The sequence below is a fragment of the Triticum urartu genome, chromosome 7A, assembly GCF_056163025.1.
Source record: "Triticum urartu cultivar PI428250 chromosome 7A, HENAU_Tu73, whole genome shotgun sequence".
NCBI classification, from domain to species: Eukaryota; Viridiplantae; Streptophyta; class Magnoliopsida; order Poales; family Poaceae; genus Triticum; species Triticum urartu.
The window spans coordinates 8,215,888-8,242,725 of NC_141879.1; the positions used below are offsets into that span (position 1 = coordinate 8,215,888).

A 26,838-nucleotide genomic window follows, 5' to 3' on the forward strand; every position below is an offset into this window, starting at 1 on the left:
GATCCCTCGCACTACGTACTGAACACGATCGATCCCTTCGCTGCTAAGTGAATCTGAGCGATTCCTTCATGCTAACTAAACTTGAGCGATCTCTTCGCCGTTAACTGAACCCGAGCGATCGATCCCTTCGCTGCTTACTGAACCCGAGCAAGAGTCATGCGTGTACATAGTTTGCTGGCCTGATCGGTCGATGTGTTGCATCGAGCCCCCGCACAAGACGTGAGTTGACCTAGTCGGTTGGTTGCCCCTCAATAAACAGTCTATGTTGCTCCTGCGCGCATGATACAAAGGTCGAGTCGAAACCAGCAGTCAGTTGCATCGATCCAACCCCTTGGGCGAGACGTGTTGACCTAGCCGGTTGGCTGACTGTGGATGAACAAACATCGTTGCTCCCGCGCGCGCGTACACCCCACCATAGCCTGTTGGGGTTGCATGAACAGACCCCATGGTAGTAGGCGGTTGGCGTTGGATGAAAAAGACCCAGAGGAGGTCGGGACATGGTACGCCACACCCCGGTCGGTTGAGGGTGGATGAACAGGACCCCGTGGAGGCCGTGGGCAGTTGGCGGATGAACAATATCCCATGGAGGCGCGCGGTAGGAAGTTAACGGTGGATTAATAGTAGCTAGTGGAGGCCATTTTGCGGTTCGCCACGCCTCTCCCGATGAACAGGACTCTGTTTTGATTGTAGGCGGTTGAACAAAACTTCGTTTTCTCTGTTTTGCGATATGTCAGACCCCACTAGATGAACAAGAACCCACACTAGAAAGATTTTTCTTTTGATGTCGCAGCTGATTTGACTTTTTATTTCTTGTGGGTTTCCTTTAGCACTTCGGGTTTGCTGAAAAAGTGGTTTTACTGCTGAGCCATGACAGCCAGTAGAGACTGTGGCATGTGATTTTGTTATTTCAACGAGAATGGAAATAAATTGTTGTTGTATGAAAAACAGAACGCTCCAACCTATGCATAATTAATAATCTTTCAAACCTTGGTATTTGTCGATCATCGAATCTCATAACTTGGGTAGGAACGAATTATGTTGGTCTTCGGACATGTTTAAATTATGCATCATGATGGTTTTGAACTCGATTTCTTGCTTCCTGGTTCTGCATCCATGACAATGTTTTTCATCCTGTGCTATATTCAATGATGCGCATGTATTGAGTCGTTTTCTGTGATAAGTTGCTGCTTCACAGGTTTTGACGCCCATTGTTTATGCCCGAGGCCAAGTGTGTTTTGGCGGATTACCAGTTGATTTTCGAACTCGTCTTTCCCATTTCCTTTCTATCTCCACAAGACTCTGTTATGTTTTCCGTTTCATATGGATGGAAATGGGAATGCACGGTCGATCTGGTCCGATCAAATGTTTTTTCTTTTCCCCGCAAAAAAAATGTTTTTTCTTTTGGCGAATGAGAGCAAATTTTGCTTATCATTGAGAAGGCTTGTTTACATCAATCAAGTAGCAGATCATCTATGTATTTATCCAATTTTGTTCTACACTCGTACAAACAGTTCTCATTTTAATGATTGGAATCAGTAATCTTTTATTTTATAGGGAGTTAGTATTAGTAACCGAGAGAAGTCGAGAGATATTTAGGGAGAAATCCTATATCCCGGCCTATTAGCACATTGGGCACAAATCGGTTTTTTTCCGCCCCCTTTTTATTATTAATTCCTTTTTAATTTCATGAACATTTTCCCAAATTCGTGAATATCTTTAAAACATGACCTTTTTAATAAAACATGTGAATATATTTTTGAATTTGTAAACAGTTTCATAATAATGAATAATTTTTAAATCTGAGGGAAGTTCTAAAATTCATGCATTTTTATACATGTTTTTGTAAATTCTTGAACATTTTTTCAAATTTAATAGCATGATTTTAATTTGTGAGTATTTTTAAGGTAAAAACGTTTTAAAATTGACAAACATTTTTATTTGGCCTTTTTTTCAAAATTATGAAGAAATACCGGTAGGGGCTTTTTCTCATTGAGCCAGCAGCAATAGAAGAGATAAAACAAAAACAAGCGATGGTAGAGTGTGGGTGATCGAGGTAGCACCACGTTGCCGCTTTAACCAGATTTGGCAGCCCATCTTGATGACTATTCTCGGCTGTCGTGGCACACAGCGAAGACGAAATCGACGGACGGGGCCGGAGGACGCCGCCACTGTCTCCACCGCAGATCGTCGCCATCGCCTTCTTCACCACATCATCGCCGTCGCCTTCTCAGCCGCAATCATCGCCGTCCCCTCTGTTTCCAGTTCCACTCGCCGTCCGTCAGGTATATATCCTCCTAGCACGCCGGAATCCTGCCTTTTTCTCTTCATGTATTTCCATGGCTTCTCTCATCTCACCACACCAAGAACCATTAGGCCTTGTTTGGTACTAGGGGTTTTGAGAGGATTGGTGGGGATAATCCCCACAGGGATTGGGTGAAACCCCAACCTTCACCAATCCCTTTAAATCCCCATTTATCCCTAATCCACTAGGTAGTGGTAGTGTATTGGGTATTGAGAAAAATGCACTAAAGCTTGGGGATTTGTGGAGAAATATGGGGATAAAACATGTCAAATACACTAGAACCAAACGGTGTTTTGGGATATGTGGGGATTTAGGGGTTTGACCGGGATAATCCCCACCAATTCCCTAAAATACACTAGTACCCAACAAGGCCTTAGGCGGATTAGGAATAGGAACACTGGGCGGCGGCACAACATGAAGCATTACTTTTTAATTGATACGAATGGAAATAGATCCAGATTACTTTTTTCTTGGAGATGCAACGACCCAGAGACCATCACATCACGCATGCTGTCAGCTAAATAGCTGCATAAGAGACCCAGCGACAGAGACAACGTCATCTGCTTGGATCTCTTCTGCGTGAAGCCATCTTACATTGTTTCCTGAAAAACTCACTGCATTCCCTAATTTGTGTTTCCACTATGTTTAAGGTAAGGCTGGAGGAGGCAATTTCACAAGACAAGCACTATTGGATTTGATTGTTATTATTATCCAGGTTACAATAGGATATTAGATGCAACTCCAATGTTGTCGATTTCTTGCCTCGTTTTATCGTGTCACTAGGATGTTGTATGTTCTAATTGAACACGACTCCGTGCTTATTACAGCTAGCCTATTATGAATTTTGTACTGATCACTCTGTTATTTGTCTATTATCCAGTTCATTCTTCTCATACATGTCTTTAATACGTGATCTGTAATCTGTTGCAGGGAAAATGCTATTACTTGCAAGGAAAGGGCATCTACTACATTTGTGTCACCGCCACCCCACCATGCACATATTGCAAGGTTGGGCGGACCTCCCGGAGGGTCTTTTGGGTTCCATCATTGCTTGGTTGGGCCTGGTCTCGTTCTCTGATCTTGTTGCCTTTTCTGCTACCTGTCGCTCTTGGCGTGCCGCCTTCTCCACCTTCATACCACTGCTCCCACCTCTCCTTTTTCCGGCCTGATATCCCTATGTGCTTTCCTTGTCGTCCTCCCATGATCAGCAACCTGAAGCTTTGAGGCACGGCGGCATGGCAGCGGCGATAGGGGCTGTGGTGGCGCCGGCGACGGTTCCTCCATTGCAGCTCGCTGGGCCGTCGTTGCGCGTGCGTGCGTGGAAATTGGGGAAGGTCGGGTGCATGCGTGGAGTCGTGGAGATAGGGAGGGTCGGGTCCGTGCGTGAGTTAAATTTTGTTTTTGTTTATTTTTATCTAAAGTGAGGGTAAAATTGGATTTTGTGAGAATACTGACAGGAAAACGGAGACTCGGTAATGGAGGACCAATGGCCAGGACAAATAAGCAATATAATTTGTTTGCGTTGGGAGGTAAGAACAAGAGCCTTGTTGGATGGCAAATGAGCCAGTGTAGATGTTGTCGATGGTATAGAAGCAATTTTCTCATTATTTAACCCTCTTCACTGCCACTTCTTGACGGCACCCAAATCTAACCTTCTTCCCTTTCCGGCCTCTCGTTGAACAATAAATATATTTCCCATTTTCTTTTAATTCCGTTCTCTGGTGATGTAGTATGTGGTGTGAGCATCCCAAATTCGCTATGGAGTACGGTTAATTTAATTGGTGTAATGTGGCCAATTCCAGTGTGATACGATAATAAACATATGACTTGCTAATCAGGTGATGGCCTGCTTTCATTGTATTGAATGGAATAAATTTCTGATAGCAAGAACATAGCTTAAATGAAAGCTATCAATACATACCAAACAGGCCTAGAAACAATCACACCGTGAACAGTACTGGAACGGACTAAATAATGTGTAATTGCAATAGTATTGAAACTAGAGCTATTCTCGTGTGTGTGTGGGGGGGGGGGGGGGGGGGTGCAAAATAAAAAGAGAAATGGGTGCAACATAAGAAGCTGTTATATTCATGGTTTTAAATAGGCCGCTATAGCGTTTAAAAGAGGTCCTACACTAAGGGTTTTTAGTCCAAACACATGAGCAAACATTTTAAATAGCTCGCTATAGCATTTACAAGAGGTGCGCCGCTAAGAGGCTTAGCGCGCTATTTAAAACTTCGGTTATACTTCACATCCAAAATTGCAATGAGGGTCAAATTGGTTTTAGGAACCAAACATGGCTAAGGATTCTAATGTAATAAGTAGTAACGAGGAGATACAAGCCAAGTGTCCATTAGAATTTACTAAAACAAGCACATATGCCCGTGCGTTGCAACGTGAGATGAAATAATATGCATTTAAAGTTAGTGAGAATTATATGTGCAAGTAAAACCCTATGTGCACGTGAAAAAGGAACATTTAACTTCTCGGTTTTGCCGGTGTGAAGTAATCAATCCGCTATATTTCCATTCATTGATCAAGGGCATTTAAGAGTTTTGTTACGTCATCGTACGCCAGAGAAGGCCCATGACTTATTCCATCTACATTTCCTTTCAACTGAGGAGATTTTAAGATATGAAGTTTACGAATATTATAGGAAATATGATCCATTTTTAACATCCTGAACAGGTTTTTCAAAATTATGTACACTTTCTGAAATACACGAACAAAATTTGAAAAAGGAACATCTTTCAAAATTCACACACATTTTTTGAAAGAACCAACTTTTTAATAAAAATATGGACATTATTTGAACTAGTCAACATTTTTTTAAATGGGAACATGTGTTTAAAATTCATAAAATTTTCCGAAAATGTTTATCTTTTATACGCGAATATTATTTTAAATTGTGAAAATTTCACTAAACCAAGAATATTTTTTTAATATGGAGCATTTTTAAAATGCCACTTTCTTTTCAGAATTCTCGAACAATTTTAAAAACAATATTTAAAAAAATGGCATACTTTTTTGAAGTTCCGAATTTTTTTCAAAGTAGCAACAAAAATTTAGAATTCTAAACATTTTCCAAATTATTATTTTTTCCTGAATATTTTTTGAGAATTTTGAATTTATCAAATAAATTCTGTAGGAAAAATAAATTTGTAAGGGAAAAAGAGATAGGGGAATGAAAATAAAAATAGAAGTAAAACACAGAAACAAAGAAAAATGCGCCAGCCCATTACTGGTTGTAATGTGCAAAGCTCCGATTATTATTCGCCCAGTGCGGAAAATAGCGTTTCCCCAGCTGCGTGGGAGAAGAATAATTGGGATGGCTTCAGTGGGCCAGAGCATGCGGCCCACGTACGAAATTCTGGAAAAGCCTTTTTTCTAGGAGTCGAATGTATAAAAATTTAGTATCACCTCGGATAGAAAAAAAATTCTTTTTGACGATGAACGGATGAAAAAATTGGCGAAATGCATGTTGCTTTATTAGTACTAGCACATATGCCCGTGCGTTGCAACGGGAGATAAAATAGTATGCATTTAAACTCAGTGATAATTAAATGTACAAGTAAAACCCTGTGTGCACACGAAAAAGGAACATTTAACTTCTCGGTTTCGCCGCCTGTGAAGAAATCAATCCGCTATTTTCCATTCAATGATCGAGGATACTTAAGAGTTTTATTACCTCATTGTATGCCAGAGAAGGCCCATGAGTTATTCAGTCTAAATCATTTAAAAAGAGGGATTTTAAGATATGAAATTCCTGAATATTTCAGCAAACATGAACAATATTTTAAATCTGGAACAGTTTTTGGAAAATTATGTACACTTGTGGAAAAACACGAACAAAATATGAAAGGGAACATCTTTTAAAATTCACAAAAATTTTCTGGAAAACACCAATTTTTTTATAAAAAAATGAACATTATTTGAATTTATGAATATTTTTTCAAAACAGGAACATGTGTTGAAAATCATAAGATTTTTCGAAAATGTGTATCTTTTATACACGAACAAATTTTTTTGAACAAGTTGGAAACTTTTTGCAAGTTCCAATATTTTTTAAATAGTAACAAAATTTTGGAATTCTGAACATTTTCTAAAAAAATATTTCTGAATATTTTATATTTATGAAATAAATTCTATAAGAAAAAGAAACTTAGAAGGGAAAAGGAGAATAAAAAAAGAAGCAAATCAGAGAAACAGAGAAAATGGGTCAGCCCATTATTAGTTGTCCAGAGCGAAATTCTGAGTATTTGTTGCTCTGTGTGGAAACTAGAATTGTTCCATCTACATGGGCAGAAAATCAAGTGGGTTGGCTTCGCTGGGCCACATTGTGCGACCCACGTACGAAAATTATTTTTCTTGCAGAAAAATGCATAAGAATTTAATACCACCTCGGATAGGAAAGAGAATCGGCGGTGAACGGATGAAAAAATTGGCGAAACACACCTTACTTATTATTATTACCCCGCTGCACCTTGCCGCCGAGACCTGCCGTCATCGACGCGAGAGAAGGCAGGCCACACCACCTCACGCCTCTTCCATCCGGCGTCGCTCCACAAACGATGCCCCCAATAGGGAACACGACACCGCAGCGCCGCCATCGTCCGATCCAGTGATCTTAGGATTTCTCCCGGGGAGGCACGAGTAGGTTACGATAGTTGCTTGACGATACTTTCATCAAGGTAACCATGTAGCGCCGCCATCGCCCACCATGACCGGAGTCGTCTCGGTTTTCACCGGCAACTATGTCTCCCCAACTCGCCGTCGGTGCTAATAGTGAGATCCAAGATCCGTCACTACCAGCCTGGCTAACTGCCTTCGGTGGAGAAGGCAGCCACCACCACCATGCCCGGGTCAAGAGATTCGGACGTCCTCGTGCCGCGAAGATTACCCAGGGGGATCTCCTCTTGCCGTTGTCGAGACGAGGCGCACCCACAGTGGATCTCGATCTAAACCCCTCGGAGCCAGATCAGATCTCATCGCAGCCAAAATCTCGTACGCCAACGGCCGCTGGAGATCTCCTGGCCACCGCCAACCCGTTGTGCACTGCCGTTGGAGGAGGAGGGAGATGGACGCCGCTGCCCCCACGCGTTACCGTCGGCCAAGCACTGCGCCGCCGCCTCACCACAGGGGCTTCGCCCCGCGGCGTCCTCAGCGACAGCGGCGGTAGTGTTAGGCGATGGAGAGGGAGGGTTGAGGGCGATGTGGATGGGGGACTCCCCGGGGGCGGCGCGGCGCCGCCGCCTCAGGGGAAAGAGGTTGGGGGAGAGAGATTGGGAGAGAGTTCGACCACACACCAAACTTGATCCTCAACAAATGAAGGAAAACTCCTATGCATCACCTGTTAATTCTAGGAATTGAACTCGGGTCGTTAGGAGAACCCCTTAGATTTTCTACGTTTGATGTACCCATTGGATGACGAAAAGTGTTCTAGCCGGACACTAAGAATTGATTTGATGGATTTGTTGGGGATTCCATAAATGTAACTGGCAACTTACAGCCGCTTTGTTTTACAACTCAAAGAAATCCATGTAATGATCGTTCTGTTTTTCTAGCTGATCATCATTTTTCTTTCACATTTCTTTCAGCAAATGAGAAATTAATAATATTTTATTATTTACTTTCAAAACTAGCATCTTATAGCAGTACTTATTTTATTTAAAAGAGGAGCAAGCCTTGACCTCTGTATTGAGCGATGCATCATTAACATTGTAGGTATGACGACAGTGTTTGTCTGGAAGCTAGTTTTAGGTTGGTTCATGTATTTATTTCATAATTTTTTATGAAATATAATATAATAAAGATGGTTGTGTACATTGCTCGATGCAGAGTCCGGAGATTATCCTCCTTTTTGAAGAAAAAAATAAGGCTAAGCTATGTAAAGAAAAAGAACCCAATGTTGACAAAAGAAATTATGATTGCTTGTTTTTACTAAACCTTTCGATAAAGAAAACTAAATTTATTAATTAGTAGAACTTGGTAGTGGATATAACATGGGATTTAATATATGTCCGTTTGGTGAAGGTCGTGTCAATAAACTCAATTGACGATTGTCTATTCTTGAACTTAGGTCGGCTCCTAACTTGTGTCGATCTGGATTTGCATAAAGATTTCACAACAAGATATAAGTTACATTGTTCTTTGATTAACATTATATCTCTAGCACCCCTGCAAAGAAAATCTAAGGGGTTAACATTGTTCTATGAATTTAATTTGGATTGTAATATCCAGTAAACATCCCCCCACCCCCACCGTTCCCCACCCCGCCCGTGCACCTCGTCTCAGACGAACCCTACCCAGCTCCGCTTGTTCACTCCATCCCAACCCTCCTCTCCGCCGCCGCCAGAGGTGCTCATCAGCACGGTCGTGTGGTACTGACGAAGGTGGCGGCGGGAATCCTTGTGACAGTGGTTGACAACGTCACATAAGTATCTAATTTGTGATGTTCGGGAGGTCGCGTTACCGATTACTATATGTCAGTGACGGTTAATGTCACTGAATCATTTGAGCCGCTGAGTGCCACCTGGCTGTCATTTTTTATGACGTTTTGATAATTTCTGTGATGAACCCACTATAGTCACAGATTATTACAAATGTGTGATGCTCATTTCTTTATCGTGTAACTACTAGCAATGGGACCCACCGTAGCTGCTTCGGGTTATTGAGCAGTTGGACCCACGCGCCCATGTATTTATATGGGTCCTGTGTGTGAATGGCTCAATGCTGGTAGTTAGGCCCGCCATAGTTTGTTCCTAAGTTATTGAGCGATGCAACTGTTTTGTTGAGTCTAATATACCAATATAATATAAATAAATAATGGTCAGAGAAAAGCTTATTGGTGGTGTTCATGAGCCGATGAATATTGCGGTGCAATTGTACACATATTTTTTTGTGGGGAGTACACATATGGTGTACAAATGCCTGTGCGTTGCAACGGGAGAAAAAATAGCAAGCATTTAAAATTAGTGAGAATTATATGTGCAAGCAAAACCTTGTGTGCACGTGAAAAAGGAACATTTAGTTTCTCGGTTTCGCCGGGTGTGAAGTAATCAATCCGCTACTTTTCCATTAATTAATCGAGGGCATTTAAGAGTTTTATTACGTCATCGTACACCAAAGAAGGCCCATGCATTATTCAATCTACTTTTCCTTTAAATCGAGAAGATTTTAAGGTATGAAGTTTCTGAATTAGGAAACATTAACCATTTTTTAAATCTTGGACAGTTTTTTGAAAATTATGTACACTTTCAAAAAAATGTGAAAAAAATTTGAAACAGGAACATATTTTAAAATTCACAAACATTTTTTGAAAACACCAACTTTTTTTTGTAAAAACATAAACATTATTTGAATTTGTGAACATTTTTTTAGCACAGCAACATGTGTTGAATATTCATAACATTTTTCGAAAATGTATATCTTTTAACATTAGTTTGAAATGTAGAAAAACGGAACAAAATTTGAAACATGAAAATCTTTAAATTCACAAACATTTTTTGAAAATACCAACCTTTTTTATGAAAACATGAACATTATTTGAATTTGTGAAGTTTGTTTAGCACGGGAACATGTGTTGAAAAATCATAAGATTTTGGAATATGTGTGACTTTTAACATTATTTTGAATTGTGAAAATTTCACTAAAACAAGAATATTTTTCGAATTTGGAGCATTTTTCAAAATTTCATTTTATTTTTACAAATATCAAACAATTTTGAAAAGTAATTTTTGAGATTTTGAATTTATGAAATAAATTCTATAAGAAGAATAAATTTGGAAGGGAAAAAGAGATAGGGGAAGGAGAATTAAAATAGAAGAAAACACAGAAACAAAGAAAACTGGGCTAGCCCATTATCGGTGGTCCTGTACGATGCTGAGACTATTTGTCGCCCTGGACGGAAAATAGAGTTTTCTCAGCTGCGTGGGCAGAAAACTAAGTGGGCTGGCTTCGCTGGGCCAAAGGGAGCGGCCCACGTACGAAATTCTAAAAAGCCCTTTTTTAGCAGATAAATGCATAAGAATTTAGTACCACCTCGGATAGAGAAAAAAATTATTTTTGGCGGTGAACGGATGAAAAAATTGACGACACGCACCTTGCTTTATTAGTAGGTATAGATTAAATAAAAAATAAATTGATTATTATTATGATATTTTTATTATTAAAATTAAAATGAAAATTAAGTAGGGGTATAGAGGTATAGATATAGATTAGTATTAGTATAATAATAATATAATATAATATAATATAATATAGGTAATAGGTATAGGTATAGATATAGATACATATAGATTTCTGCCTCTCAAGAACCCTAGCTTTCTGCCTCCCACCGGCGCCGGCGCCGGTCCATCCCGTCTCCGGCGGCCCTATGGCCATGGAGGCGGAGTGGATCTCGGCCCTTGCCGGTGGGAGGGCTCCGTTTTTAGATCTTTTTCGAGCTTTTGTTTGGGTTTGTGTCCTGCTCAGGAAGGCGAGAAGATGGAATAAAGGTCACCCTGCCTAGCCCCCGTTCCGGTGATGCTCTTGCATCATCGGTGGGCGTGTGGGGTCGTGTCTCTGGTGGATTTGCTCGGATCTGTTCATCGTTCGTCTTCGTTCGTGTGTTTTCAGGTTGGATCATTTTGATCTACACTCTTCATCCGCGGCGGTTGCTGTTCTGGTGCGTTGGTTCTACGAGGCCTTAGCATGACGACTTCCTGACTGTCTATTACAACAAGGTTTGCCCGGCTCCGGCGAGGGAGGGGCGATGACAGCGGCGCGCCTCCGGCTCGCTTCAGTGCTTGTAGTCGTCGCTAGATGGTCTACGGATCTGGATGCAATTTTTATTATTTCTAGTGCTCGTTGTACTATCATAATTGAAGATGAATAAATTGAAAGTTTTTCAGGCAAAAGAAAAAGATACATATAGATTTCGCTAGGAACCTTCACCTTCCCGTCCTCTCAACATCTGTCGGATCGGCGCTGTATTTCCGCAATTCATTTAACGGAAAGGGGTTAAGCGCGCTTAAAAACCTTTTACTGTTGGCCAAAGAGAAAGTAGAAAATTTTGCCACAATTTGGACAACAATTGACATCAATCTAAGCTGGTCCAGAGCATTTTGATTTCTCCAGCTGCATGAACCCCAAACAGATCCATCACCATCAGTTCAGAACCAAATGGTATCACAAAGCAGCCATGTGTTTTCCCTTTAGCTATATCTATCAGCAAATTTATCACTACACAACAATGGTCCACTCTGAAACAAGCTGTATGTATAAACGTTGGCTTAGCTAACACAACAACGGCAGCATCACTGTACAACTAGCAACAACAGCCTATGTGCTCCCTGGTCTCTGGTCGGCGGCAGGATGTTGCTGCCAGTCTTGTTCGACGAGGCGGGAGGAGCTGAGCTCGGTGGTGCTGTAGAAGGACTCGTCCGGGCAGAAGCCCCCGTACTCCTTCTCGTCCTCCCACCGGAGCACCTCCCGGATGTATCGGAAGGCCTCGTCGACGGTGGGGCCGTCGCGAGCACGCGCCTGCCACACGAAGAGCTTCCGGTCGCCCGTGTGCGCCGCGTACAGGTTCTTTAACTTCATCGCCACATAGAAGAACGCCTGCTGCGCCATCGACTGGCTGTTGTGGGTGCGGAGCGGGTCGAAGTCGCTGAACCACTCACAGGCGGTGAGTGGGGACCGCCCGATCTTCTCCTCGAAGATGTCGAACTTGTTGAGCACCAGGACGAATGGTGTGTCACGGAAAGACGGGTGCCTGGGCAAAGAATGTGTAGATTCAGTAAGTTCTCATCTAGGAATTGAGCTTAGCTAACCCTAACCTTTAGTTTACCAGATTGTTAGACCCTACAGGACCATTTAGCAAATGCAACTGACAAGTTTACTTTACCTGATTGTGGCCTCAAACAAGTCCCTGCTCTGAATCATCTTATTCTCGAGGCGCCTACTGGTGCCACTAGCAGGGGCTCCCAGCTGGTCATAGTCGCTGAGTGCTACCGAGAATATCACCGCACGGACATCCTCAAACATTTCAACCCATTTGCAGCCCTCATTCAAGCCCTTGGCGTTGACTCTAATCAGCTGATATCTGAGAAAGGATAACAGTAAATGAGAAAAAAATGTTTTTTTGCAATTTGTTTCTCACAAGAAAAGAGTCATCAACCCATGCAAACGCAAAAGGCAGGCAACCTACATACTGCACTACTGATGAAGTAGGGAAAATTTACAGTGGCTATGCTTTTTCACCACAATCAACAGATACATTCCACAATACCAACATCAATGTTAATATCTTTAAAAAAATTGCAAGACTTTTTCAGGTAAACTGTAGACGGCAGATAGAAGAATTTAGATGCAGTTTAGACACGAGACAGGAAGAGAGTTTACTTGTTTTGTGCCTGAGAGCTTGGGTCATGACTGTCACCATAGAGTTCTGACATAGGGTTCCGTTCGTCCAGAGTGAAGTCAATGAAGGCCAATCCATTTCCTTGTGATACTCCTTCAGCATATAAGACATCTTTCTCTGAAGGTTCATACTCATTGCTTGATACTTCAATAGCCTGCAAGGATGGCATAAAAGAGACAAATCAATTTAGGTACTCAAATAACAATTACTGTGTACACACACAAAAGCAAGGGACATGCACTGTGCTAATGCTGGACCATTCTAGACAAAGGAAGGACGATGGGTGAAATCCAGAAACACAAAAGGCCCTTATGAGATTGACAGGTTGCATTTCTGAGGGATTAAACTGCACATGTATTGCTTAGTTGTCATAATATGAAGTGCTGGTGCTGCATAATCTTTGTAATAAAGACTGTGAGCAGGTTAAAGTAAGGGACCATTCCGCACTGAAATCACATATAAATGGTTTGATGTATACCCTGCTTAAGAAATATTCAGCGACATCAGGGAGAAAATACAATTCGTCCTTTCTTTTATATGTTGCTTGTATGGCAGGATGCTTCCACAACTCATCAACAACTGGAGCATATTCACGTGTAGCTGCAGGGAAGAAGGCATCTAGGTCTCCCATTGCTATGATGTCCAAAAGCCAATCTGAGAACTTCTTCAGCTTTGCATTTATTGAGTATATGCAGGAATTTAAACCACTCGATTCGTTTTCCTCTGCATACAAAAAAAAATTCAGCATGCTGCATATGATCTTCAAAAACATTAGTGGAAGAAATATTTGTTTCCTTGCTACCTTGTTGTGTATCCTCATCCTCTGAGTTTGGGTTATTTGATATAGCCAAAGCCTCTTCCTCGAAGCGCTCACGGCCCTCTAGCAGAATCCCAAGGTACTTGAACATGTTGCTTTGGATCATTAGTTTGATATTGTCAAGTTCTTCTGGGGTAAATCTACTTCCATATAGTAACTTAGCCTGTGTTGTAAAACCGAACACCATGAAAATACATACAAGATAAAGAAAAAGTCAAAAGTAAACGAATTGAACTGTCAGGATTCAGTTCGAGATTGCATGATATGATGAACAACCTTTTATGATATTCCATAAAGACTTTGAGACATTTGTTTGAAGCAAAGATACCTATGAGGCTACGGCGACTAGACTAATGTATAAATACCCACTAGCATGTAGGAGAATGTACCATGGCACGCATAAAAATGTCATCTGAAACATTTACAAATGTAAAAACTAGCCAAACTCCAGAACAGTAAAAAAAATAGTTTATACACCAAACCGCTGTACTACATGTAGGGAAAAACTTTAGCAATCAACTTCCAGCCATAGTTCGCTGGAAGCATAAAGGTAAGTTGAAGTCCAAACCAAATAAACATCTAACAGAACCTAATGCATTACATTTTTCTACAAGAACAGGGTCTGACCTGCTTAAATATGGTGCTTGAATAAGAAGTTTTTGTATCCTTTTCTGGTCTAAGTATTCAGGCACTGTTCTTGCTGAATAAGGAGCATCATCTCTGGGCTCAACAGAGTTTGCAGGAGGCACCGGTAGTGAAACCAAGGTGCACACAAAACGTGTCAAAGGCTGCAAAACAGGGGATACAGAAAATCAAGTTAAAACAAGCAAAATAAGAAGGAAGAGATGCATTAATTTAAGAAAGGAGGAAGAAAGAATTGAAACTGCATTGAACAAGATACATACTGACTCCCATATCTTCCCTTTGATGTTATTTTGGCCTTCTTCCTCATATCCACCATCATGATAGACCCAAAAGTGAGTATCGCGGGGACATTGAACTTGTGCAAACTGTAAGAATAAAGCAGATATTGTGAAAAGCCCAATAAAAATACAGACACACCATAATTATAATGTACACAGGATTCTCAATTTTGTGTAGCTTAGAGTGCGCATCAATACCCTCAGAATTTTCCGTTCGATGCTGGTAATTTCCCTTCCATTCATATAAACCTGAGTGTTGCCATTACTAGCATTGGGCTGAATCTTTCCATTGAAGTTCAGGTTGGTGCTGACAACCCTGTTTGGCTTTTCCCCTTCCTGAAAGTGTAAATGGCGGGTTATTAGCAACGAATACAGGTTTTGAAGAAAGCTATGTTCCTCTACTACCAATAGGCTTACCTTTCCCCATAGGCCCGACTCCTTGTCATACCAATATCTTCCGGGCTTCAGATTTTGAGGAGGCCGTGGGCAGCTAAGCAAGTCTGACATCTCTTCTTGACAAAGAGGGAAGCCATTGACGATGAGCTGCTCGGGCCGGAGCTGGTTTGCCTGGCACTCCTTCTCGGCCTTCAAGATTTGCCTTACCTCCAGCGAGCTGAGCAGCCGTGATAATATCCTTGAGCTCTTCCCCAGCTTCGACCGCTTTCCCTCATAGATCGGCCGGCCAATGCAAGTGATACACTTGCGGCCTTCCGGCATCGATCCCATGGCCCTCAGCAGGCAGTAGCCGCAGTACCTCTTGTCGCAGACGATGCACGACTCCTTGCTCTCCCACTTCCTCTTACCGCACCGGTCGCAGGTCTTCCCCCTCTTCTCCGTCCTGGTCACCGCCACGAACTGCTCCGACCTGGTGTCGTCGAGCTCGCTGCTCTGGTCATACTTGCTATCATCGGCCAACCCGAAGGTCACCACATGAGACCTCCTCCCCTCCGGCGCAGCCATGGCATGCCTGCCCCCGTCGTTCTGGCCCCGGTAACTCGGCGCAGACTCACGCCGACACGGAGCGCCGGGAGTCGTCGTCAGAGTCGGAGTACCCCTCATTCTGGGGGCCTGAATGGGCAAACTCTGAGCTCCTCCTAACCTGCACGGGCGATGGCGGCTCCTGGCGCGCCCGGGTTGCCGGCCTGGAGGCCTCGTCACGCGGCGCCGAGTCGGCCGGCCCCGCGCGTCTCCTGGCCTGCGGCGGCTCGGCGCGCGCCCGGCTCGCCGGCGGCCTGAAGACGGGCGCCGCCGTTCCCGAGGAGCCCGTAGGACGCGGAGACGGGCTCGGCCGTGGGCACGTCCGCCATGTCGACGGGCGCGATCCTGGGGACCTCGTAGGCGACGGGCGGGCCGTCGTACTCGAGCGCGATGGAGTAGTCGAGGTTCCCCGCCGCGCCCTCCGGGATGGCGGTCCCCGGCGGCAGCATCCGCCGCAGCATCTCCTCCCAGGTCGCCGTCTCAGTCGCCCCCGCCATCTCCCCCTCCCCTCCGCTCCTCTGGCGCAATCCGCCGAACACCCGCCGGGCAAGGAGAGCGCGGTGGAGTCGGAAAAAGCTCTAACCTTTTGGTGGGGAATTTCTCCGCTTCGTCGCCGCCGTCGCCCTATCCGGCCTGGCTTGCCTGGGCGACGGTCAAGTCCCTGCGCTCCCCGCCCCGCCAACCACCACCGCACATCGGCAAGGCCGGTCAACCGGAGGAAAGAGGAAAATCCAAATCTTTGTGGAACCGGTCAAGCCGCCGGGCGGGGAAAGGGACGGCGCGGTTGGACGGACGCGCGCCACCAACCGCGGAATCGAGATTTACCGCCGAACTTGGAAGTGGAAATGGTGGGCGAGAGGGAGAGAGCGGGTTCAGACTTGGGGAGGAGACGACGGCCGTTGGGGATATTTCGCCGCTGGTGCCTGCGGTGTGTTGGTGGGAGTGGGTTTTTCACCGAGCTTGGACTGTGTAACAAGCTAATCAACGGCTAAATGTGAAATCTTGAGAGACACTCTCTGCTTCCCGGTTCATAGGACCACTGGTTTTGTATCAATCAATTTTTTGAAAGTTTTGGACGTAATTTATTTGGTACAGTATCTTGGAAGTTGATTTGTTTCTCGATAAATTTCGCCAAATGTAAAAGGACATATTTGGTCATCATGGAAATCGGTGTTTCTTTTCTTCCCTAACTATAAACGTGGACACACTTACAAAATGGTGACTCAAACACAAAATTCATAGGCCTTACGAACATGGGAGCGGGCATGATCATGCCCGTGGGCGAAGGAAGCTCGTCCGTTTCTACTAGGCCGTGGGGAGAAACACATTTAATTTTCCCTCTATCGCCCTCCCTTCACTCCATCTATTGAGGGTTAACTTCAAATGACGGAGGATTGCGTGCGGGGTTGGCGGTGTAATGTAGAGCAATTATACCACTCTCATAAAAGTAGTTTCCAAACAACAACAAAAATCGTCGTTTTGTGCTTTCGTCTTGCTAAAAAAGACCTGGCCTAGCAATATCCAAATGGAGGAAGTAGTAGATGAAGAACTTTGAAGCTGGAATGAACATAGGACAACATATGATGTCTATGGATAAAGAAAAGGCAAATCTTCGAAGACACTCTTCTCTGAAATATATAAGACATGCAGGTTTGCTTTTAAGTAAAACATTTTGAAGTTCAAAAAAGTTTATAACAAAATAGTATCGCACTAGCCTTTTTAAAATATAAACTTGGCCAAACTTAAAATCTACAAGCCTTAGAAATCAGAAACCTGCTATCCAATTCGGCTCTGGGGAGTATTTCATCCTACGCGTCAAAAAAATTTGTGTAAATATAAAAAACTGTATGAACAAATTTGGACAATTATGTATTCATGTCCAAATATTATCTGCAAATGTTTAGGAGGGAAACCCTCACACGAATGAGTTCAGTTTTCCCTCAATCGCCCTCCCTTTGCTCCGTCTTTCAGGGGAATTTATTACGAGACGGTATGGGTTAAACCCAAAATGAGGGAGGGACTACTCGCGAGTTTGGCAAGATCCAGGTTAGTGATGAGCAACTGTGGCTCTCTTATCAAAGCAATTTCCAAACTGGAAAGAACCACCACATTGTGCCTTAGTCTCACCAAACACTCTTCGGAGTGGAGGAAGTAGCAGATAAATAACTCTAGAACTAGAATGAATTTGGATGTTTATGGGTTAAGAAGAATATCTTTAGAGTTACTATGCTCCACAGTGTATAAGACCTACATATTTCATTTTAAGTAAGACTTCTTAAAGTTCCATCACAAGTCTTCATCAGACTCGTCGTAAAGCCATCACATATTTGGTGATGCTAGTCGCATTGGAAGTATGGAAGCATTGACGGCGATAGGGGGGAGCCATTGCCTTCTCCAAGATTGAGAAAAAAATGTGTATACAATCTTCAAAAAATCATGTAAAACAACCAACAATTAGTGCCCCCACCCCCATCCTCACCGCCAGGAAATTAGTATTTGGCCTCCTCCTCCTTAGGTTTTTTTATAAGAGAAAGGTAATACCTTTTGTCCCTGAACTCCAAAAACGGATAACTTGCACCCCGAAATTCTGAAACCGGACAAGATTCATCCATGGACTCGGTTTTGACCTGTTTTAGTGCCAACTCACCCCGGGTTTTACCGTGTTAACTAAAATTCGCGCAATTATTTCAAATCCATGAACATGTTTGAAGCTTGCGTAATTTTGAATCCATTTAATTTTTTGAAGTTCACATAACTTTTCAAAATTTATGTACATTTTCCAAATTTTTGTTTTTCTATAATTCATGTACTTTTTTTCAAATCCACGTACTTTCTGCAAGTTCCTGTAATTTTTTCAAATTCACGTACTTTTTTCAAATTCATTAACTTTTTTAATTCACATACTTTCCCATGTACGCATGTTTTTTTTTCAAATTCATGTACATTTTTAGTGTTCACGTACGTTATTTGGAAAAAGTTCTTGAATTTGAAAAAAATCATGAACTTGGAAAAAGTAGGCGGTTCTGAAAAAAAGTATGCGGACCAGTACGTGGATTTGAAAAAAGTAGTTGAATTTTAAAAAAAATCACGGATTTGAAAAGAGTACATGAATTTGAGTCAGCGAGTCAGCACTGCTCAAAACAGGGGTGAGTCTGCACTAAATCCGGTCAAAATCGAGAACAGGGACAAACCTTTTCCGGTTTCAATTGTTGAGGGTGCAAGTTGTCTGATTTCAAAGTTGGTGGATCATATCTAGACTCCGCCAGAAAGTTGAGGAACAAAATTTGTACTTTTCTTTTTTGATGAACTTAAGTGTGAGATGGCCCTTTGAATATGCGGCGAGAATAGGCTTTTACTCTTGATGACTAGACTTGTAATACTTGAAAATTCTTTTTTATCAATGAGATGAAGCGAAACTTTTGCCTTTATTTAGAAAATCTTGGTCATTGGTGACATGCTTATCTTAGTACCAAGGATTGATTATTTGTTAGTAGCACTATGTATGCCACGAGCCTCCCTCCCTGTGTGCTCTAAAAGGAAATTTTACCGTGTGAAACTGATGGCTTTTGGGGACACGAAGAGTGTGAGGCAGGTCGTGTGAGGAGACGCCCAAGTTGACCAGCTGGAGCAGGTCAGGCAGGTAGACAATGAGAAGCAATACGTCAGCGAACCTCTCGTTAGGAGTATATCGTTGTTTGAACTTGTAGATGTGATGTGTTGGTCCGTCACCACCGACGACTTTACTGGACAATTGATCCGTCAGACGAATCAAACTTTGGGTACGTACACAAGATTATTAGAAGGTGCGCCTCTAAGGGCGTGTACAATGATGGCATATGGTGACAAAAAGTTTTTCGAGACATCTATACGAATTCTTTCTCCCCAGTGCAAGCTATCTAGTGAGCCTTATTAAAGAATTAAAAATAAAGACTCTAATGCACATGCATCTCTATTTTCCACTTTTAACTTTTTGAGCTTTTTCACCAGATCATACTTTTTTTTTTCAAACACCCGCCTCCTGCAGAGGATCCCGCTTCCTCATCCGAACCTACTTTTTCTGATATCCGATCCCACATGGCATACGAGGTATCACGCTGAGGCTATGCATTGGCCATGCCCTAAGGCTCTAAGCAAGCAACTCTAGAACAAACTAGGGAATTGTTATATTGAATAAAATATAGATGATCAATCTGAGTGAAATGAAAAAACACACCACAATAATAGTGTCATTAGCAGAAAATCTGAGAGAATTGATCCATCACAATAGAAGTGGTGGTTTTTTACTTATGGCACCGCTATTGAGGTGTTTTTTTTTGTTTTTGCATTTCACTTGTTCAATCTGAATGAAGACCTAAAAACCCGTGCCCGATTATAAACCCAACCAAAAAGAATAGTTAGAGCCGGTTTTGTGTGCTAAGCCTAGGAGTTTGAATCGTGAGACAAAGAGAAGAAATACATATACAACACGGCACGACATATGCATTTGGCCAAAGGATTTTCGCGTGCATGTGTGCTTGTGTTTTTTCATGTGATTAATCCGTTGGCGAATCCCAACATGCTCTGGAAAAGCAAAAAAAAAATCACATTCAGGTGAAATCGTCAAATGAGGTAGTAGTGCTTTAGGCTAGTCATAGTAGGAGTAACTTAGCTACTCCCTCCTTCTATCTATATAGGGCCTAATGCATTTTTCGAGGCTAATTTTGACCAAATGTTAGAGCAATAATATATGACATGCAACTTACACAAAGCACATCGTCAAATTCATATGTGAAAGGAGCTTTCAATGATATAATTTTCACATTATACATGTCATGTACTATTAATCTTGTCAATAGTCAAAGGATGTCTTAAAAAACGCATTGGGCCCTATATAGATGGAAGGAGGGAGTAGTAACATAGCGCACTTCAAGAAAATTATGCTTATGTGGCAAGTAATTAATGAAAGGTGGTAACATAATATGTTACTGTAACATAGCGTTTTCTAAGACAAGATGAGTCTACGAGCTAATAAATAAAGCCATCTATGATACTACTATTATGTTATTTTGCATTATGAAGGTAGTAACTTACTCCCCACTATGACTTACCTTACACAATGCTTCCACAAGTCCCAATAATATCTTTTCCCTAGTTTAATCCCAACGTCACGTACTTGCACTGGTTGAAAACCTTAAACTTATGAATTCTACCTAAACCACTCCGGCGGCATCTTCCACGACATGCAGTACGTAAGCGTCACTGTCACTTGCACGTCCCAAGCGTTTTCCACCAACAGTGATCCGTCTCTCTCATTGATTGATTAGCCTCTGCTGATAACAAAAGCTGTATCAGCATTTAGTGTCACCTCTCACCCTTGTCGTGGCAAAGTTGCGATCTAGGAGTAGATTGCACGGCTGGCGGCGGTACGGTTTGCACGCATGGTTTGATTTGCCATGTTTACAGAAAGGTACGATCTACAGTTTGTCGAAAGTACAGTAGGAATTTCTTGTAGCCCATGCCCCATCAACAATGCAAAGTGCTTAAATAGATGCTTAGAAAAACAAGCCGATTTTTGCTTAAACACCATAAAACATGCACACCCCGCTATTTCTATATATACTAATGTACTTAAAAAACAAGCAGTGTTTCTTTTACCTGTTGGCATAATTCATCTGCCCCTCCTCTCCTCCAGTACATTCCCCTCACACGTAAAAAAAACAATGAAAAAAACCCATCACAGAGCACAGCTGATCTTTTCACGGGTGACGCCGTGCTGACGCCATCGCAGAGCAGCCGCAAGCCGCACGAGTAGCAGACGCCAATTGCTTTTTTCTTTTATTTTAAGTATCATCAGCAGAGTCCAAACAGGAGCCGCCTTCTCCGTCAGCGCAAACTTTGGTTCCCACTCACCAGACGCCGCATGGGGCAGCCTTGCCGGGCGACCGGGCCCGCGCGTCAGAGACCCTAAACCCACCCACCCCCCACTCCCCACCCACCCACCCACCCCTGGTGCGGTGCGCGCTTGGGAGCCGCCAGCCCCGGGCCCACCCGTCAGCCAACGGGGCTGCTATCTCCACGAGGTGCGAAAAGGCAATGCCACGGACGGACGCTATTTAACCAGGGTCGAGGAGGGGTAGGTGGTCGCTCTCGCATCGCATCCGCATCGCACCGCGAACCCAACACTCGTCTTCCTTCTCCCTCGACCCGCGCAGCGCAGGCGGATCTCATCCCATCCAAGGCAGGCAGGCAGGCAGGTCAGGCAACTCGTCCCCTTCCCTCCCCTCCCGAATCTCCTCCCCTCGTTTGTTTCCTTGCTTGTGCCCCGACCGATCTCCGCCGCGAGCCCGCCGGCCCGGGCCCGAGCGAGGGTTCCGCCGGCGCGGAGGAACCGAGGCGGCACCGTCGGTGAGGCAGGCAGTAGCTAGATACTCTCGGTGGGCGGGCCGCGTCGCCGGACAGATTTCCTGGTCCCCGGCGCTCGATGCGTGTTCCTAGTCCTAGTCCTAGGGGCGGGCGGGGGGCTGAAGCTGAGCCACGCACGCGACGCGGTGGCTGGCTCAGATCCACGGGAGGCCGCGAGAGTTGATCGAGTAACGGCAGGGAATCTCGCGCCGGGACGCTGGACTCGACGGGCCACCCAAGCGGGAATCGGCGATGGCAGTTGAATTGCCCGGCACAGCACGCTGACCTGATTGCCGGCTGGACGGACCGCCGGCACGCACTCTCTTGCCCTGGGCTTCCACTGCATCATCCTCTCTTTTGTACTGCTACTAGCAGCTCTAGTACAAGATGCATGGTGGGTGGCCTGTTTATCTACTAGTATTTTCTTTTCCGTTTGTTTTTCTGCATGATCCGTTATGCCGAGGCCGTGCTGTCTGATGCGGGAGGCTAATTGTATTGTGTTTTGTGCACTTTGGGTACTGGCAGTACCATGTTCCTGAGCAGCTAGCATAATAGGATCAACTGTCTTGGCCTCATGGGACATGGCTGATTGCCCCGTAATCTGAATTACGTTTCAGCACACGATCGCTTCATTTATTGTGTTCGTCTTAGGCAATCACTGCGATTTGCTCGGCCACACGGGCGTGTTGTTCGGTTCTGGTTTCCTGCCCAACTGTACTGCTGTACACCATGATAGAATTAGCTGCAACTTGATTATGGGTTTAATTTGTCATCTCAACCGCATGTTGTGCTGTCCGCCCTGTCGCATCTACTCTGGTTGACATTTGTAACCTCGTATTCAGTTATTCATTGGCTGCTTTGGGATTAATTTCTACGTATAGTACAGTTGTTGGCATATTTGAAGTCCGCACTGTTCACAGCCAGATCTGGGTTAGGAATTGAATCTGGATTTGAAATCAAATCATGTGGTCCGCTCAGCTTAGACACGGGGGAGTCTTTTCACGGGTGACACCGCGCTGACGCCATCCCAGAGCAGCAGCAAGCCGCACGAGTAGCAGACGCCAATTGCATTTTTCTTTTCTTTCGAGGATCATCAGTAGAGGCCAAACAGGAGCCGCCTTCCCCGTCAGTGCTAGCTTTGGTTCCCACTCACCAGACGCCGCGTGGGGCAGCCTTGCCGAGCCCAGGCGTCAGGCACCCTAAACCCACCCACCCCCACTCCCCACCCACCCACCCACCCCTGGTGCGGTGCGCTTGGAGCCGCCAGCCCCGGGCCCATCCGTCGGCCAACGGGGCTGCTATCTCCATGAGGTGCGAAAAGGCAATGCCACGGACGGTATTATATTTAAGCAGGCTCGAGGGGGTCGAGGAGGGGTAGGTGGTCGCTCTCGCATCGCATCCGCATCGCACCGCGAACCCAACACTCGTCTTCCTTCTCCCTCGACCCGCGCAGCGCAGGCGGATCTCATCCCATCCAAGGCAGGCAGGCAGGCAGGTCAGGCAACTCGTCCCCTCCCCTCCCGTCCCGAATCTCCTCCCCTCGTTTGTTTCCTTGCTTGTGCCCCGAACGATCTCCGCCGCGAGCCCGCCGGCCCAGGCCCGGGCGAGGGTTCCGCCGGCGCGGAGGAACCGAGGCGGCACCGTCGGTGAGGCAGGCAGTAGCTAGATACTCTCGATGGGCGGGCCGCGTCGCCGAACGGATTTCCTGGTCCCCGGCGCTCGGTGCGTGTTCCTAGTCCTAGTCCTAGGGGCGGGCGGGGGGCTGAAGCTGAGCCACGCACGCGACGCGGTGGCTGGCTCAGATCCACGGGAGGCCGTGAGAGTTGATCGAGTAACGGCAGGGAATCTCGCGCCGGGATGCTGGACTCGACGGGCCACCCAAGCGGGAATCGGCGGTGGCAGTTGAATTGCCCGGCACAGCACGCTGACCTGATTGCCGGCTGGACGGACCGCCGGCACGCACTCTCTTGCCCTGGGCTTCCACTGCATCATCCTCTCTTTTGTACTGCTACTAGCAGCTCTAGTACAAGATGCATGGTGGGTGGCCTCTTTATCTACTAGTATTTTCTTTTCCGTTTGTTTTTCTGCATGATCCGTTATGCCGAGGCCGTGCTGTCTGATGCGGGAGGCTAATTGTACTGTGTTTTGTGCACTTTGGGTACTGGCAGTACCATGTTCTTGAGCAGCTAGCATAATAGGATCTACTGTCTTGGCCTCATGGGACATGGCTGATTGCCCCGTAATCTGAATTACGTTTCAGCACACGATCGCTTCATTTATTGTGTTCGTCTTAGGCAATCACTGTGATTTGCTCGGCCACACGGGCGTGCTGTTCGGTTCTGATTTCCTGCCCAACTGTACTGCTATACACCATGATAGAATTAGCTGCAACTTGATTATGGGTTTAATTTGTCATCTCAACCGCATGTTGTGCTGTCCGCCCTGTCGCATCTACTCTGGTTGACATTTGTAACCTCGTATTCAGTTATTCATTGGCTGCTTTGGGATTAATTTCTACGTATAGTACAGTTGTTGGCATATTTGAAGTCCGCACTGTTCACAGCCAGATCTGGGTTAGGAATTGAACCTGGATTTGAAATCAAATCATGTGGTCCGCTCAGCTTAGACACGGGGGAGTCTTTTCACGGGTGACACCGCGCTGACGCCATCCCAGAGCAGCAGCAAGCCGCACGAGTAGCAGACGCCAATTGCATTTTTCTTTTCTTTCGAGGATCATAAGTAGAGGCCAAACAGGAGCCGCCTTCCCCGTCAGCGCTAGCTTTGGTTCCCACTCACCAGACGCCGCATGGGGCAGCCTTGCCGAGCCCAGGCGTCAGGCACCCTAAACCCACCCACCCCCCCACTCCCCATCCACCCACCCACCCCTGGTGCGGTGCGCTTGGAGCCGCCAGCCCCGGGCCCACCCGTTGGCCAACGGGGCTGCTATCTCCACCAGGTGCGAAAAGGCAATGCCACGGACGGTATTATATTTAAGCAGGCTCGAGGGGGGTCGAGGAGGGGTAGGTGGTCGCTCTCGCATCGCATCCACAACGCACCGCGAACCCAACACTCCTCTTCCTTCTCCTTCGACCCGCGCAGCGCAGGCGGATCTCATCCCATCCAAGGCAGGCAAGCAGGCAGGTCAGGCAACTCGTCCCCTCCCCTCCCGTCCCGAATCTCCTCCCCTCGTTTGTTTCCTTGCTTGTGCCCCGAACGATCTCCGCCGCGAGCCCGCCGGCCCGGGCCCGGGCGAGGGTTCCGCCGGCGCGGAGGAACCGAGGCGGCACCGTCGGTGAGGCAGGCAGTAGCTAGATACTCTCGATGGGCGGGCCGCGTTGCCGAACGGATTTCCTGGTCCCCGGCGCTCGCTGCGTGTTCCTAGTCCTAGTCCTAGGGGCGGGCGGGGGGCTGAAGCTGAGCCACGCACGCGACGCGGTGGCTGGCTCAGATCCACGGGAGGCCGCGAGAGTTGATCGAGTAACGGCAGGGAATCTCGCGCCGAGACGCTAGACTCGACGGGCCACCCAAGAGGGAATCGGCGGTGGCAGTTGAATTGCCCGGCACAGCACGCTGACCTGATTGCCGGCTGGACGGACCGCCGGCACGCACTCTCTTGCCCTGGGCTTCCACTGCATCATCCTCTGTTTTGTACTGCTACTAGCAGCTCTAGTACAAGATGCATGGTGGGTGGCCTGTTTATCTACTAGTATTTCCTTTTCCGTTTGTTTTTCTGCATGATCGGTTATGCCGAGGCCGTGCTGTCTGATGCGGGAGGCTAATTGTACTGTGTTTTGTGAACTTTGGGTACTGGCAGTACCATGTTCTTGAGCAGCTAGCATAATAGGATCTACTGTCTTGGCCTCATGGGACATGGCTGATTGCCCCGTAATCTGAATTACGTTTCAGCACACTATCGCTTCATTTATTGTGTTCGTCTTAGGCAATCACTGTGATTTGCTCGGCCACACGGGCGTGCTGTTCGGTTCTGGTTTCCTGCCCAACTGTACTGCTGTACACCATGATAGAATTAGCTGCAACTTGATTATGGGTTTAATTTGTCATCTCAACCGCATGTTGTGCTGTCCGCCCTGTCGCATCTACTCTGGTTGACATTTGTAACCTCGTATTCAATTATTCATTGGCTGCTTTGGGATTAATTTCTACGTATAGTACAGTTGTTGGCATATTTGAAGTCCGCACTGTTCACAGCCAGATCTGGGTTAGGAATTGAACCTGGATTTGAAATCAAATCATGTGGTCCGCTCAGCTTAGACACGGGGGAGTCTTTTCACGGGTGACACCGCGCTGACGCCATCCCAGAGCAGCAGCAAGCCGCACGAGTAGCAGACGCCAATTGCATTTTTCTTTTCTTTCGAGGATCATAAGTAGAGGCCAAACAGGAGCCGCCTTCCCCGTCAGCGCTAGCTTTGGTTCCCACTCACCAGACGCCGCATGGGGCAGCCTTGCCGAGCCCAGGCGTCAGGCACCCTAAACCCACCCACCCCCCCACTCCCCATCCACCCACCCACCCCTGGTGCGGTGCGCTTGGAGCCGCCAGCCCCGGGCCCACCCGTTGGCCAACGGGGCTGCTATCTCCACGAGGTGCGAAAAGGCAATGCCACGGACGGTATTATATTTAAGCAGGCTCGAGGGGGGTCGAGGAGGGGTAGGTGGTCGCTCTCGCATCGCATCCGCATCGCACCGCGAACCCAACACTCCTCTTCCTTCTCCCTCGACCCGCGCAGCGCAGGCGGATCTCATCCCATCCAAGGCAGGCAGGCAGGCAGGTCAGGCAACTCGTCCCCTCCCCTCCCGTCCTGAATCTCCTCCCCTCGTTTGTTTCCTTGCTTGTGCCCCGAACGATCTCCACCGCGAGCCCGCCGGCCCGGGCCCGGGCGAGGGTTCCGCTGGCGCGGAGGAACCGAGGCGGCACAGTCGGTGAGGCAGGCAGTAGCTAGATACTCTCGATGGGCGGGCCGCGTTGCCGAACGGATTTCCTGGTCCCCGGCGCTCGGTGCGTGTTCCTAGTCCTAGT

At 45.9% G+C, this 26,838-nt stretch overlaps 2 pseudogenes across 1 annotated transcript; both read right to left on the reverse strand.

Moving 5' to 3' along the window:
* Positions 1-11,642: 11,642 nt before the first annotated feature.
* On the reverse strand, positions 11,643-15,404 carry LOC125519697 (extra-large guanine nucleotide-binding protein 3-like; annotated as a pseudogene). Its single transcript, XR_015609663.1, has 10 exons — positions 15,152-15,404; positions 14,862-15,110; positions 14,643-14,780; positions 14,427-14,531; positions 14,149-14,309; positions 13,507-13,684; positions 13,183-13,427; positions 12,686-12,858; positions 12,189-12,386; positions 11,643-12,056 (listed from the first exon to the last, which is right to left on the reverse strand). The product of XR_015609663.1 is annotated as an extra-large guanine nucleotide-binding protein 3-like (transcript).
* LOC147956820 (uncharacterized) lies at positions 15,227-16,372 on the reverse strand (annotated as a pseudogene).
* Positions 16,373-26,838: the final 10,466 nt, after the last annotated feature.